The sequence below is a fragment of the Callithrix jacchus genome, chromosome 15, assembly GCF_049354715.1.
Source record: "Callithrix jacchus isolate 240 chromosome 15, calJac240_pri, whole genome shotgun sequence".
Taxonomy (NCBI): domain Eukaryota; kingdom Metazoa; phylum Chordata; class Mammalia; order Primates; family Cebidae; genus Callithrix; species Callithrix jacchus.
Window position 1 is genome coordinate 10,661,627 of NC_133516.1, and position 14,234 is coordinate 10,675,860.

General features: G+C 41.8%; 1 long non-coding RNA gene across 1 annotated transcript; it reads right to left on the minus strand.

Moving 5' to 3' along the window:
- Positions 1–9,250: 9,250 nt before the first annotated feature.
- Positions 9,251–10,446, minus strand: LOC118147774 (uncharacterized). The gene is made up of 3 exons (XR_004734330.3): positions 10,328–10,446; positions 9,643–9,796; positions 9,251–9,377 (listed from the first exon to the last, which is right to left on the minus strand). It is a non-coding gene; the product is annotated as an uncharacterized LOC118147774 (long non-coding RNA).
- Between the last annotated feature and the right edge of the window lie 3,788 nt (positions 10,447–14,234).

The following is a 14,234-nucleotide window of genomic DNA, read 5'->3' on the forward strand; positions in this document are numbered from 1 at the left end:
CTGCCATGATTAAAAACAGAGACCTGCAAAAAAAAAAGGGGGGATTAAAAACAGGTGCTCAAACAAATACATGTACACACGTGTTCACAGACGCACTATTTACAACAGCCAAAAGGTACTCATAGCCCAAATATTCATCAACAAATAAATGGATAAACAAATTATTACAGTATATCCATAGAATAGAATATTATCCAGCCATAAAAAGGAATGAAGTGCTGATACGTGACACAACATGATGAGCCTCAAAGAGAGTATGCCAAGTGAAGGAAGCCAGACACAGAGGGCCACATATTGTATGATTCTGTTTACACAGAATATCCGGAATAGGTGAACCCACAGAGATAGAGCACATGCTGGTGGTTGCCTGGAGTTGGGGGAGGATGGCAATGGGGAGCATCTGCTTAACGAGCCTGGGGTTTTATTTTCGGTGATGAAAATGCTTCAAAACTAAATAGAGGGGGTGGTTTCTCAACATTGTAACGATATCGGATGCTACTGAATATTTCACTTCAATATTGTTAATTTCATATTATATGAACTTCATATTAATTTTAAAAGAGAAAGGAAGAAAGGTGAGCAGTTCAAAAAGCATATATGAGTTCCTGGTTCCTGTCCTGGATGAAGTAACATCTTAAAGCCTAAAATTCAGTAATTTAAAAAGTTCTCTTGGTGGTATTATTGTGCAGCAAGGGGTGAAGTGGGCCTTAGTTGCAGCTTTATTAAGATGACTAGCCAGATATTTGAAATCTTCAAACCTTAGATTTTTAAGGTTACTTTTTTGGGTCATTTATTCAAAAAATTAACAGAGCATTTACAATGTGCATCACACTACCTGGTACTTTAGACAGATACCTGCAAAGAAAGAAAGACAGAGAGAAAGAGAATTCTCTTTGTGCTTTCTTATTAAGCACAGGGTTTTATTAAGTAAAATGACTACTTACTACTATTTATATACTTCATTAAATACTATCTCAATGAGTCCAACAGTTACAGTTACTTTGGGAGTCACTGAGCTAATATTTAATAAAGTACATAAATATCAGTAAAGAAGCTGCCTTCACTGATTAGGAAAAGGAAGCTCAAAGAAGTTATATCATTTTACTAGGGCCCACCATCTGTTGAGGGACAAAGGAGAGGTTACATTCCGTTCTTAAGTGTGTAACTAATAGCATCCAGAGGCTTCTGGCACGGAGGGAGGTCCATATCTACCTTGGGAGTCAAAGTCCCTGTGAACTGTGGATGAAAGCAGAAGCTCTGGAGCAAAACAGCCCTGGATTAAAACCTAAGTCTGCCTCTTATTCATCCGCCATATGACAGGAGCCAGGCTAAATAATCCAGGTTTAAGGGGATAATAATTTCTACCTACTTTATTGTTGCAAGGATTTAAATGAGATAGTATCTGTAAAGCAAATGACACAGAGCACGCTCTGTATAAGCACTCAATATATAGCATCTCTTATTTTTTAATTTAATTTTAGTAATGCTGCTACTAGTTCCTAGGGAAGGATGAACTCCACCCCCTAGCCATCCCTTTTCATAGTGAGCAGTCTGTGTCACCAGAACTGGACCCTTAACCATCCCACTTATTTTCTTCAGGACAGCCTAATACTATTGTTCTCTCCTATTGTTCTATCCAAATGCTAATTTTTCAGAGACTTTAAAAAATTTAAATAGCAGAATTTACTGGCACAAGTTGATCATAAATTCAACAGACATAGGAACTAAAGACATGCATCTATTTTAGGGATAAACAAGCTAATTCTAGCCTAATTTTGCTCATTCTTATAAGCACACTTTTTTTTTGTAATGTGAACAGACAAATTTTACTGCAGGACTCATTTTCTTTTCTTATTAAAGTTTTTTTTTTCTTTTTTGAGATGTGCTAAAGGACACATTCCAAGAAGCAAGAGTGTAATTACAGACTTAGCATCTCCTGTATGGCCTGACAGAAGTCTCCCATCAGTTAGGAAGCCATTACAGCATATACTTAATGTCAGCTTGAAAGAAAAAAGCACTTTCATAGGTTCTCTTTGATTGACACATTTGAAATGACATCAGTTTCCAGCTTTAAAACCTACTGTTATTAGGTCTCTGTTGCTATTTATGTTAGAAATATGTGCACGTGTGTCAAAACAATGTATCAACTTTGCTGATTGGCTGCATCTAGATTCTGTTGCCAAGGGTAACAGAACAATTGCTTTTAATCTTTCCAAAATTGCTTCATGTGTGTGTATGTGTGTGTGTTTAATACTTGGGGTTTTCAGGGGGTTTTTTTTCACCCCAGAGCAAAAATAAAGAAATTTTGTGTAGGGAGAAAGCAAATGCATATTGTCTGTTTGTACCAAAAGGAAAATTAGATGCAAAAAGTATAGTTGTTATATGTGCAAATTTGTATAGCCATCTATTATTGATACTGTGATAGTCCTAAATCCTTAAAGCTAGGTTGACTAGGAAAAGGCAATCTTTTCTTCCAAATGATCCAGCACCCAACCATTTGCCCCTCAAGTTCAAGGTCTTTTCTCTTATGGTGGAAGGTCAACTTCATATACTTTATTGAAGGGTAGGAATGTAGATGAAATAAAATAATGTGCCTTCAAAGCTTTGCACCATCTTTCCTGCCTTATTGACTGAGCAAAGGGTCATAAGCGACTTCTTATTGATTATGAATCCTAACGCCAGCCTCTGAACCTTTAAAAGATGGAGAAAATTGATCTACATGCTCGCATGCCTGTACATGGTATGCCTCTCGACTAACCAGATTATTCTGCACAATGTTTTGTTGTTTTAACAGCTCAGACTTCATTAGGGTATCTGTTAGAATGGTCCTGAATATCAACTTACACTAATTTGGGATCACTGGGACTGTGATGGGGCCCAGGAATTTGCATTTTAACTATTGATTCTGAGGCACATAGTCCAAAGTCTACACATGAAGAAATATTGCTTTGCTTTGCACTTTCCAAATAGCATATACTTTCCTAAAACAATTAAGCAAAGGCTCCAATTACTATGCTCAGTCCAGTTCTTAGGCGAAACGACAAATGACTCCACAATAAGATTCTCTCGAAAGCACCATCCCCTAGCCCTTACACCTAACCTCTCTCCCGAAAAATTAATCAACTCAAACTAAATACCCCTAAGTATCTGCTTGATGGCCTCTCCCATCCATTTTTGCAATATTTGAGACTTTAAGAAAATGCAAGTAGGCTTGGGAGGTATAACACCTCAAGTTATGATCTATCAGCCTCCCTTGAATGTATTAGAGGTCTTGGCATAATAAAGAAAGATGATAAAAAAGCATAAGAAACCTGGATACCTGATGCTATTGGTTAAATTGTACCCTCCTAAAAACATACTGAAGTCTTAACCCCCAGTACCTAAAAATGGCATCTTATTTCCTTACTTTGAAAACAGGGTGATTGCAGATGCAATTGGTTAAGATGGGGGTCATTAAAATGAGCCCTAATCCAATATAACTGGTGCCTTTATTAAAATAAGAAGTGTGGACAATGCATATCTATAGAAAAGGGAAACAGTGTGAAGACTCAGGGAGAATACTGTCTACAAACCAGGGAGAGAGGCGTGGAACAGAGCCTCTCCTCACAGCCCTCAGAAGGGACTCACACTGCTGACACCGTTAGTTTGGACTTTTACCCTCCAAAATGATGAAAATAAATTTCTGTAGCTTCAGCCGCCCGATCTGTGCTGCAACTTAGTGGCAGCAGTCCCAGGCAACAAACACACCCGAGACAAAGTGTCAGCGGAGGAAAAGCAGAGCCAGGGGTGACTGTCTATGGAACAAACCCTTCCTGTTTATGCTGTTGCCTCTGCCTGTAGCTGTCTTGCTTAGCAGCGTGAAACCAAATCAGCATTTGCAGTCAGCTGCAATCCCATCATCCTAGAAATGGGGAAATTCCTTCTTACTAAGATGTAACCTAAAAAATCCTAACTTTAATAAGTGATGTATTTCCTTGAGGGTGATAACTGTCCAGCGATACCACCCAAGGCAGCATTTTATGACACTGGCAGCCAGAGTTACACATAAAAATAAAACAAGTTGTTTAAAATCTGCTGAAGGCATGGGCTTTGTAAAAGGGAAACAATTGCAAACACAAGCTGCGGGAACCAGAGTCTCATGGCAAACATTTCATTTCAGCAAACACTGAACGAAATCATTTGGAGTTTCCAGGGTAGCTCCACAGGAACCAAATTTCTCTGAAATTGTTGTTTGTGTTGCCAAGTCTGTTTTTCATGTTGTCTCACCACCGCTTCTGCTCCCATCCCAGATATGTCTGTCGTGGCACAATACTTGGCTTACTTGGCCAAGAGCTGATGTAATCCCAACCACCAAACTCAGACTGTGATCCGTCTGCATAAACCTTCAGACAGAAGGATTTCAGGAATAGTTTACTGGGAAGGAGGGGGAAAAAGGAAAGCAAAGGATTGAGCTATAGACTCAAAAACAAAAGAGGGTGTGAGATATGCCATCACACATTTCACCAGTGAAGTGATCAATGTGAAAAACTGGAGGGAGAATCGGTTACTGTGACAGAACAAGGCGACAGAACTGTGGTAACGGACTTCACATTTCCTAATACAAAGAAGAAAACAGTCTCATCAATCAGATCAACATGCAAAGAGTGATCATTAAAATGTAATCACATGTGGTCTTTAATTATAAATCGAGGAGTTAAATGGAATAGAGGACCAATTATATATTCAATAGAGTAGTAAAAAGAGGTCAAGCTTGGAAGAAAAAGAGAATTTAAGTCTCATAAAAAGAAGAAAGTGATGAGGAGTGAGAAATACACTAAAACATTTGTCCTGTTTCACAAGCTTAGAACAGTTCGCAGGCTTTTTATTATACCCCCAGATGTAACTCTGGTGTTTGGGGCTCAGAGAAGCAAGTTAGCATCAATGCTCAATACATTTACACTATCACCTTTTCATGTGGCATGGAGTCCATTCCAGCAAGAAAATGGTAAACCGTGGTATTTAGTTTTTATGTCCACTACTGAACTGCAAAGAAATAAAAAAGAATTTACTTAACACCTTCCTACTACAGAATTAATCCTAACCATTCAAATAGAAATCTTTTTCCCTTTTTCAGAAATTACATTAAATAACTAACAAACAAATGACCCGAACACCTGGAGACTCTGCCTTTCATAATCAATTTGGTTTTGTTGCTCTTTATGGCTTATTGTGGAACAAGATCTAGATTACATTCGGCTGGAACAAGTTCTCTGACCTTATTCCCTCTCTCCACCTGTCAGTCACTCTCTCTGTTCCTTCCTCTCTCTCTCACACTCTCTCCTTCATTTGTCCCCTCAATTCACTTTCTGATTTTAAACTTATCCATGTAGCCAACATCATAAAGGACCTTCTACTCAATCTCTAGTTTTGTGGCTGAGGGTTTCAGTGTCCAGAACACCATGGCACAAGTTTGTTGTGAGGATTAAGTAAGGGATAAAGTGTGCCGTGTAAAGCTTCCACAGTAGAAAGCTCTCAAGAATTATCATTATTGTTTCGAGTTGTGCTTTCTCTAACGTCTCCAATGCTTGAGTTTGTTTCTTCAGATCCAGGTTTTGTGATGTTGGCCTGAGATGTGGACTCGGAGGGCGTGGGGAAGAAGAAGAGACCAAGCAAAAACGCAGGCAGGCAGAAGGGGGGAATTCCTAAGTTCAGCTATGAAGGCATAAGGCAAAACCAGCCAGAAGCAGGCACAGTGAACAGCAGCAGGTGAGGAAGTGAGGAGCCGACATCGGGAGATGCTGGTCAGAAAGAGACCGCAAAGGGTCTGATGAGCTGGGACGTCGTCATTCATGGGAGACAGAGGAGGCAGAGGTAGGAGCAACAAGACTAAGTTTTGAGGTAAAGCCTGAAGCATCTTTTAAAAACATGAGTTCCAAGTCTTTGCTATCGTGAACAGTGCCATGATAAACATATGTGTGCATGGATCTTTATAGCAGAATGATTTATAATCCCTTTGTGTATATACCCAGTAATGGGATTGGTGGGTTAAATGGTATTTCTAGTTCTAGATCCTTGGGGAATGGCCACCTGTCCTTCACAATGGTTGAACTAAGTTACACTTTCACCAAGCAACCTATATGCCCATTAATGATAGACTGGATAAAGAAAATGTGGCATATATACACCGTGGAATACTAGGCAGCCATAAAAATGGATGAGTTCATGTCCTTTGCAGGGACATGGCTGATGATGGAAACCATCATCCTTAGCAAACTAACACAGGAACAGAAAACCAAACACCGCATGTTCTCACTCACAAGTGGGAGTTGAACAACGAGAACACATGGACACAGGAAGGGGAGCATTATGCACTGGAGACTGTCGGGGGTGAGGGGCTAGGGGAGGGACAGCATTAGGAGAAATGGCGAGTTGATGGATGCAGCAAACCACCATAGCACTTGTATAGCTGTGTGACGAACCTGCATGTTCTGCACATGTACCCCAGAACTTAAAGTATAATAAAAAATAAAAGCAATAAAAACAGTTGTGCCAAAATAGATATGCTCTGAATGCAACGTTTGAGAAGGGTAATTCAGGGCTTCTTGGGGCCCTCCACCATGGGCATAGAGGTCTACGGGCCCTGGGCATAGAGGTCTACGGGCCCCGGGCATAGAGGTCTACAGACCCTGGGCATAGAGGTCTACAGGCCCTGGGCATAGAGGTCTACAGACCCTGGGCATAGAGGTCTACGGGCTCCGGGCATAGAGGTCTATGGGCCCCGGGCATAGAGGTCTACGGGCCCCGGGCATAGAGGTCTATGGGCCCTGGGCATAGAGGTCTACAGACCCTGGGCATAGAGGTCTACAGGCCCTGGGCATAGAGGTCTACGGGGCCCGGGCATAGAGGTCTACGGGGCCCGGGCATAGAGGTCTACGGGGCCCGGGCATAGAGGTCTACGGGCCCTGGGCATAGAGGTCTACGGGGCCCGGGCATAGAGGTCTAGGGCCCTGGGCATAGAGGTCTACGGGCCCTGGGCATAGAGGTCTACGGGCCCTGGGCATAGAGGTCTATGCTTATTGAACATCTGCTTCTGTTGTCCAAAAGCTTGATTGTTTTTCAGTCTTTCATTCTTCAACTCTGAAGGCAGAGTGTCCCAAGTCCCTCTACCTCCTCTGCACTCCCTATCCTGTGGGGCCTTTACCATAACTACTTTCCTTGTTAAATATTTGCAATGTCTGCTAATACCTGACTCATAATGGGTGGTCAGAAACAGTGTTTGAATGAGTGAATAAATAGACATCCATGAAGTCCTTCACACATTTCCCTTCTCTGTTCTATTCCTCTTTTTTTGATAAAAATCTAATGCAATCTCCAAAACCATCTAAGCGTTGGCTTAAGGAAAGGTAAGCTGTCTTTCCAGGCTCTGCCGCTGAGTCCCTGTGGGGAAAGTGGTGTGGTCGATGGATGAGCAGAAAGCTTTGAAGCACTCACTAATACAGCGTCCCACCTCTTCACATGTTCTAATATTAAATTCTCTCATCATCTCCCAATGTTGCTAGATTTCCCCATTTTTATATATTGGAATATGCAAGAAAAAGGAAATAAAATAAATTGTTCAAATCCACACATTTCATGATAGAGCCTTTGGGGAGTAAAATGATGAGATTAATAAAATCTGTTAACATGTCAAAGATCATATCACATTTTAGAAATAGACCTGCTTAATCAGGGGAAAAATAGGCTTGCAGCAAAACACAGAATCAATACTACAAAGACAGAAAAACAAGTAAAACAACAAGAACAGCCTAGTAGCTTAGTGTGACGTTAATCTAGACACTGACCTTACATCTTCCATAAAATCAACTTAAAATGGATCTTAGACCTAAATGTAAAATGCATAACCATAAAATTGGACTATATAAAAATTAAAACTTCTACTCTTCAAAAAACACGGTTAAGTGAATGAAAAGACAAGCTACAGACTGGTAGGAAATATTTCCAAAACAGATATATGATAAGGGACATGTATCCAAAATATACAATGAACTGCCAAAACTCAGCAATAAGAAAACAGCCCCATAAAAAGTGGGTGAAAGATTGAACAAACACAAAGAAGATAGACAGCAAATGAGTGTAGGAAAAGATATTCAACAACGTATGTTACTAGGGGAATACAGTTAAAACAACAACGAGCTATCACCATATACCTATTAGAATGGTCAAAACAGAACGCTGGCAACCCCAGTGCCGGTGAGGATGTGGAGGGACAGGAACTCTTGCTCATTACTGGTGGGAAATCAAAATGGCACAACCACCTTGGAAGACAGTTTGGCAGTTTCTTACAAAGCTAAACATCGTCTTACCATATGATTCGGCAATCACACTTCTAGGCATTTGCCCGAATGAATAGAAAGCCTATGTCCACACAAAACCTACCTGCACATTTTATTGCAACTTCACTCATAATTGCCAAAAAACGGGAAGAAACATAGGTAAGCTTTCACAGTGAATAACCAACAAGCTGTGAAATGTCCGCATGTTAGAATGGTATTCAGGAACAGAGATGAGTGAGCTGTCAAGCAATGAAAAGACCTGGAGGAACTTTACATGCACATTGCTGGGTGGAAAAAGCCAGTGAAAAGACCAATGGTTGCCCGGGGCTGGAGGAGAGGGAAGGGATAAATAGGCGGATCACAGGGGGATTTTTAGGGCAATGATTCCTTCTGTTTAATACTCTAATTATAGACATGACATTATGCTTTCAGCAAAGCCCATAGAACAACACAAATGAACCCCAATATAAACTGTAGACTTTGGTAATGGTAATGGTAATGGTAATGCATCAATACTGGTTCATCACTTGTAACAAATGTGGCATACCAATGTAAGACATTAATAATAGGGAAAACGGGTGAGAGAGAAGAGGGAGAACATGAGAACTATCTGTACTCTTTACTCAATTTTTGTGTTAGTGTAAAACTGCCCTAAAAATAATACCTATTGATTTCAAAGAGAGAGAGAGAAACCAGTTGGAGTTAAAGTCTAATTTCTTTTGCTTAATTTCAGTTCTAGACACATAATATGGTTTGCAACACTTGAATGGAATAACAGCTAATACAAGATTGTTATTCAGTAAGTTACCAAAAAGATATCCAGGCTGCCAGATCTCTCCCCATGTTCTATTAGAATAACATGGTGGGCCAGGCACGGCGGCTCACACCTGTAATCCCAGCACTTTGGGAGGCTGGGGCAGCCTGATCACCTGAGGTCAGGACTTTGAGACCAGCCTGGCCAACATGGCAAAACCTTGTCTAAAAATATAAAATTTACCTGCCTGTGGTGGCAGATGTCTGTAATCCCAGCTACTCCAGAGGCCGAGGCAGGAGAATCACTTGAACCTGGGAGGCAAAGGTTGCAGTGAGCTGAGCTTGAGCCACTTCACTGAAGCCCAGGTGACAGAGCAAGACTTCATCTCAAAAAAAAAAAAGAATAACATGACAACACAAGATGTATATGCAGACGCATAGTACAAACCCGGAAGCAGACATTCCTACAGGACTATCTAGAAGTGGTATAGGAAGAGGAGGCAAGGAGAGCAGAAGCTGGACTGTGTGTACAACTTTCTGGAACTCAAGATTTTGCTGAGGTCACTGCTAGGCATACCTGCACAGTGGAAACCTTGGCCTGAGATGGGCAGGGCTGGCTCTCCTGGCATCCATAAGTACAGTGTCCTGCACACAAGGATTTACAGGATGGCCCGGCAGGTTGCTGCTGAAACACATCTTCCAGTCCTCGTCATCCTCATGGAGGGCTGGGCCTGTCCAGAGTTGGGGATAGAGCAAAGGGCCAATAAGGCAAAGATTGAAATCTGAGTTTCTCTGAGCCCGAAGCCCTTGCACTTTCTGCCTCACCCCACTGTCTCTCTCAACAGCTTTCCTCTTCGGGGCTCTATGTGGAGCCCTCTATGTTCCTCCTCCAGCCAACGCAAGAGGCTCACCCCTTTCTGTGCCTCTCCACTACACAGTTTTAACATTTAACACTCTCTTTATGAAGCAGTAACCTTGTGCCAAGGCCTGTTAAGTGTTGGAGACAGTGGAAGAGGAACCCGATTAGACTCAAGGATCTCACAGTCTGGACATAAAGTGAGACATGTTAATCACAGTGAGTGGGACAAGCTATTAAGTGCCGTAAATAAAGGAACCACAACGGCCCAGTACTTTGACCTGTACTGGATATTACGGAACCCCATTGAAGCCCACGGGGTCTACGTTCTTTAGTACTTCTCTATCTTCCTATTTGCCAGAGCCTCACATTTAAAATTCCTTTTAAACCTCTCCCCGCTACTCACATTCTTCAGCCTTTTGTGTCTTCCTCAAGATGGCTAACTCTTGCTGATTTTCCAGGTTAGTCAAGCTGCTAGGCCACTTTACGCACACTCATCCGACATAATTACTGTGGTTCTTTGACCTGCAGGAAAGGAGAAATGAGCGGTACCCAAGGCACACTGTCGTTAAGCAGGGGGACTACCAACGTGCAACCTCCAGGCCATAACCCACAAGGAGGGTGATGCGTCCAGAAGCGAAAATGGTGCTAAGGAGCCAGCCAGCTCCTTCCCACTGCCAACCCCTGTGTCAGGGCCAAGCTCCAAGGTGGCACAGGGAGGATGAAGAGCAGTGAGCAGCCAGTCACAAGCCCCACGTGTCGGGGCTTTTCTCTACTGGTGGACAGGACGAGGAGTCAGGTGCGACTGCTTCCTGCTTCTCACAGGCAGGCCGCATCACGCTCTCTTGTCTTAGCACAACTCACCACCAAACGCCTCGCACAAAACCTCTCCCTACTTCTCTGCATTCCTTTCCTGCTGCTGACCAGATCCCTATTTTGCATTTTGGTTATATCAAGGGAGGAGCTGCTCCTCACAACCACACTGGATTCCTGGCTTTCTGCCTCAACTCGAGCTTTTCCTTCCCTCCTGGGAGCTCCAAACCTTCTTCTTTACCCACCTTAACCTCTACTCGCTATTCATCTGGCCCGATTTAGATCTCCTGGGATCTTTCCTCAACCATCTTCATTCCCAGGCATCCTTCCTCTATAATCTCTTTGTAGTGAATTGATCTGTTTTCAGTTCTGAGCCTTTGCTAGACTGTGGGCAATTTCAAGTCACGAGAATTTTGTCTTCCTGTTCTTAATGCCTAGCAGCACCTGGAATTGCGTAGACAACAATATATTTGTACTGCTGTCTCTTTCCTAATGTGTAAATACATGTAATGTGTCATATGGTGAAAAGTGCACATTTCTGAGCTATCCCACCTAGGTGTGAGTCCTGATTCAGCCATTTACTAGCCATTTACTCTGGATTTGGGGGCTGCACCTAATGTCATTCCTCCTCAGTGTCCTCAGATGTGAAACAGATAGAAAGGTTTTGAATGCTACCTGTCACATATTCAGAGCTGGATAAACATCACCTACCGTCATTGTCATCATCATCATCATCATCAGATTTGCAGTCCTGACGACAGAGCGCAGCACAGCAGGAAATAGAGCTCTTGGTTCCTCACAATGCCTTTCTGGAGATTTCCAAAATACCTGCCTAGATTTCTCTGACTTCCAGATTATTCAGAATAAATGGCTAATACTGACCCTTCGTGTTCAGAGCTGCAGACACAAGCTCTGTTCCAGAGAGCTTTCTGCTGATTTAAATAAGTAGAACAATGCTGAACAGTACCTCAGGCAAAACCGCAAACTCTTCTCTCAAATAGCGTTTTTATTAAAGAATAACTAGCTATTTATAAGCGGGGGGAACCACCAGAATAGAAGATTTTTTTAAAAGACGGGAAAAAGAGAAACTTGTGTTATTATTGGTAAGGACCTTGGAAAGATAATAAATGTTTCTTAAAAGGAAAATTCACGTGGCCATTAATTTTAGAATATTGTGTTCAAAACGCTGAATTTCTTTAGAATGATACAGTTATTGAAAAGAAAAATGCTAAAGAGAAAAAAAAGAAATAAAAAAAAAAAGCTATCCAGGGAACTGCAAGAAACTCAAGCAACTCCAGCCAATGTGTAGCTTGCACCTGCTGGCAACACCCCCGCCCAAGAAGGAACTAAGATACAAAACTCAAATTGCTATCCAAATAAACTTGATAAACAAAATAATCCATTCAATATAACAGATGTCTGTACAATAGTGTGTGCCATGACTAAAATATCTGAGCCACCCACCTACCCACTGGCACTGCTACCAAACACATCTATTTAGACTGGGCAACCTGAAATGTGCAGAATAAAACTGGCTACAACTACCATGTGAGCAAAATCCGTTCCCGCTGAAAAGAACGAAAGTCTTCAAACGGCGCCCTCTACAAAGGGTGCTTCCAACGCCATCGCTCTCTCCTGGGCCAAGTAAACACTCTGTCCTTCTGACGTTTTTACCTCTAGTTCACCTAACTGGTTCTGTAATTTTAACAAGCTAAAAGAAGCTGTGCTCAATCTAGTTCACCTCACGAGATATTTGTTCCTTCCCCTGTATCCCACACCCAGGGGTAGTCGCTGAAGATACTGAAACCAATGAGACACGTTCGAGGTCCGGAAGAGGTATCTGCTGAGGAGTGAACCAAGCATCATCTGAACCTATCTGAGTCTCTGCAAATCTGGAATCCCTAGATGAATGGTCCACACTGATCTCTTCGATGGAAAACTGTCAAATGTTCTGGACTATCCTATTTACGTTAAGAACATGAACGCCAGGTGCCTAGTTGGAGGTTGCTGTTACAGACTAGTCTAAAAGATCTGGTATAAGCCAAGAGAAACTTTGTAATCACTTTGTAATCCAAATCTGATCGGTAGGAAAGTTCCTTTTTATTTTTCATGTTTTCATATACAAAACTGAAGGCTTGAACAATGGCTTTTTATACTCACTATGCCCTTCATGGATACTGTGACTATTACCAGGGTGAAGCGATTGTCACATTTCAGGGGAAAGAAAAGACAATACACAAATGAAAACTGTCAAAACAAAACAAATCGTCACATTTTTCTGTTGCCTAATTTCTTGATTAACTTCTGATGGCCCTCTGAGACAACGAATAAAAACGCTCAACCAAAAAGGACCTTAAAAGGAGGTGAACTTTCATTGCACGGTATTTCTGACAGCTTGCTCCTAAGCAAAGCAACTGGCGTCCCTGGGGACTCATTCAACATTCATTCGAATCATGGAGAAAGAGACCCAGTTTAGAAGATGTTTTTCTGCAGTACAGAGGGGGACTTTGATCCTAGCTCAGCTAACAGCTGCTATCCCTGAGAGGATTTTCTGGTCGTTCTATCCCTCAGGCCAGGTAAGTCTCAAGGGAGGTGTCTAGTTGACCTCAAAGCTCAGCCAAGCAACTGATACCTGAGGGAGGGTCTTTGAGTGGGCAAGGGAGCCTGGCATCGAGTGTTACCGTTCTGTCGGTCTCTCTCCTGGCTGGAGACAGAGCACACAGGAATGGAACTCCTAAAGGGAGTCACAGCTCACCTGGATTTTCCCCTCATTGTAAAATCAAAGGAAGGCAGGAAGCCAAATACCATGGTAGATTTTAGTCTCTGCCACTGTGTTTCCTCACTATTCCGGAACTGTAGCAAAGAGTTTCCTTTGAAATTCCTGACCCCTAGCTTTTAAATGCAGAAGGAAAGGTGAATATGTTTGATTAACCTCTTAGGAGAAAATAAAATGTGTTGTATAGTTAACCAAATAGCATGGAAGAATATAAGACTACAATCACCTTGTAGAAAACGGTTTTTCTTTTTCTTTTTTCTTTTCCTTTCTTTTTCTCTTTCTTTTTTAGAGATGGGCCTCACTATGTTGCCTAGGCTGGCCTCAAACTCCTGGGCTCAAACAATCCTCTGTCCTCAGCCTCCCAAGTAGCTGGGACTACAGGCATGTATAACTGCACTTGGCTCATTTTTCTTCCAGAATTAGGAGTATTTGAGAAAGAATTGTAGTATCCCCTTTAAAATTTAAAGAAATAAGCTACATATTGGCACTGTGAGGTAAAATTACATCTTTGTCATTGTATTTTTGATATGGAACGTCAGGGAAATCACGGAAGCTAACAAAGACATTAAAACAACACTTTTATGATAATCTGCTTGAAAAGGTGACGATCAAGGAAAACTCCAGGGTGTAATAAGCCTTTATTTCTCATCTAGGTGCTCCTTTAATAAATGAGGGAGTTAAGCATTTATTATGTGCAAAGCTTTGTTTCAGATGCTGTAGGGAA